The sequence below is a fragment of the Aplysia californica genome, unplaced genomic scaffold, assembly GCF_000002075.1.
Source record: "Aplysia californica isolate F4 #8 unplaced genomic scaffold, AplCal3.0 scaffold00097, whole genome shotgun sequence".
In the NCBI taxonomy this organism is placed as follows: Eukaryota; Metazoa; Mollusca; class Gastropoda; order Aplysiida; family Aplysiidae; genus Aplysia; species Aplysia californica.
The window spans coordinates 108,669-110,915 of record NW_004797367.1 but is presented as its reverse complement, the minus strand read 5'-3'; positions in this window follow the sequence as shown (position 1 = coordinate 110,915).

Sequence of the window (2,247 nt, the reverse complement as noted above, 5' to 3'; positions counted from 1 at the left end):
CAAGAAGAACAACAAGAACAACAAGAACAACAAGAACAACAAGAACAAGAACAACAAGAACAACAAGAACAACAAGAACAAGAACAACAAGAACAACAAGAACAACAAGAACAACAAGAACAAGAACAACAAGAACAACAAGAACAACAAGAACAACAAGAACAACAAGAACAACAAGAAGGAGAAGGCTCACCTTTTTCGAGTCTGTGTCCTGTGTAGACTAAACTAGCTAGGTGGCGTCCATTTATATATAGGGCAGTTGAGGGACCACCGGAGTCACAGGTTCCACGCAGATCGTGATGCTAATTAACAAAAGTACCCCCCCCCCCACTAATAAAATGTCTTTTGCTATTTTGATTAATTATACCACACTAACAAGGTTCATTTTCTCAAGATGACAGGAATGTAACCAGATTTGAGCACTTATTTTGTTTTATTTTGTTTACCAACGGAGGGATTCTTTCCATGCCCTTTTCCTCACCCTATACTATCAAGAAAATAATCAACATTTCTGGACGTCTCCTGCTGTGGTTAATTTAGTAAACAAGTGCTCGTATTATCAGTACGGTTGTTTGGAGAAATAAGGGTCGCACGATGTTGTGATGAAAAATGTTGAGGGTTTTGTTTTTGTTTTGTTTGTTTTTTGGTTTGTTTGTTGTTGATTTTTTTGTATTTTGGGGGGGGGGTGTTGGTAAGTGTTTTTCGGCTGCATAAGGTCATATGAGCGTGAAGAACACATTAAACATTTTCAGTTGGTAGGAAATTTGGAATTTTGCCCGAGTGACGGCCAAAGCATACTCTTATCAATTTTAGACCAGCAAGGGATCTCTGACGTGAACAACTTGCACTCCAGACTTTCGAGATTTTTCTCCCTTGTCCGAGAAGGTTAGGTGTAGATCTATACGTTCTTATACTATAAGATCAGGGGTGTGACTGGAAGACAACAGTAAGAAGGAGCCAAGGAGTAACAGAAGAAAAGCTGCAGAAAGAGTCAAGAGGAGGGAGCAAAGGAGACGAGGGGGCGGTGGCAGAAAGTGGAGGCGAAAGTAGACGACAGAACACTGCCAGAGAGAAGAAAAGGAGGTGAAAGGATACAATTCTAGAGAACAAAATCTTTCCTTCGCCATCCGGATGCGAACTCGGGATTTAAGCAGCAGGCTTCCAAATTTGTCAAAGGTGTCTCGATAGGGATGATAAACATTTACAATAATTTACTTTAAAAATCCAACTCATCACACATTTGTGTGCAATATAACGATGATAAACTCACGTACACATAACAATTATAAACTTACACACACATATAACAATTATAAAACCAAGTACATACATAACGATTATAAATAAACTCACCAACACATGTAATCATGCTAAAACAGTGTACATATAGTCGTTATAAGCTCACGTTTATTAAACGATTCTAAACTCACAAACACATATAGCCATTATAAAACCGCGTACATGTAACCATTGTAATCTCACATACATTTTATCATTAAACAAGTAAACCCAAGTACGTATAATCTGTATAAAAGTGGACTTGGGAGGCTTTGTGCAAAAACTCCTCCCTTATTACCTAACCCACACCTTTGAAACTTTGCAGGCGTCCACAGCATCCATGTGGCTAGGACCTAACTTTTAAAAATCCACGCAAACTGCTTTCCCCGATTTTTCCAAAAGGCTTTGTTTCGTCCACACAGAGCTCTACCTTTTCAATGTACATGTAGTTGAATAAGCATATGCAGTGTTCAAAACATATTTCAAGACTTCCGTTCTCACGCTGAGCACACTTAACCCACAATGACTTGACGATTAAGTTCGTTCATCGAACGGGGTTCCCAGCTAGTATTATATAACTCAAGTATGATAATATATTAACGGTTATCAAAGTTTCCCCTCATCTTCAGAAAGTGTAGACTGTCATTCACCGCTCACTGTCTGTTGTGTCACTGCATGTCTGTGCGTGCGTGAGAGAAATTGAGCACAATTCTTCGGTCACCACTGCCACAGAGATCTTTTTCCTCCGTCGTTACGCACGTCAATTAAAAAAAAAAAATGTTTTGGTCCCGTCTCCTGATTTTGGTGCCGATTTTTGTAGGTTACGTAAAATGTATTGACATGTGCAAATTGTTGTTTCAAGAAAAAAACAACAAGGAAAACACAACAAGAAAAAGCGGAATTATTTATAGTCGGTGATGATGATGATGATGATGATGATGATATGCCCACGTCAACTATTGAGCGAAA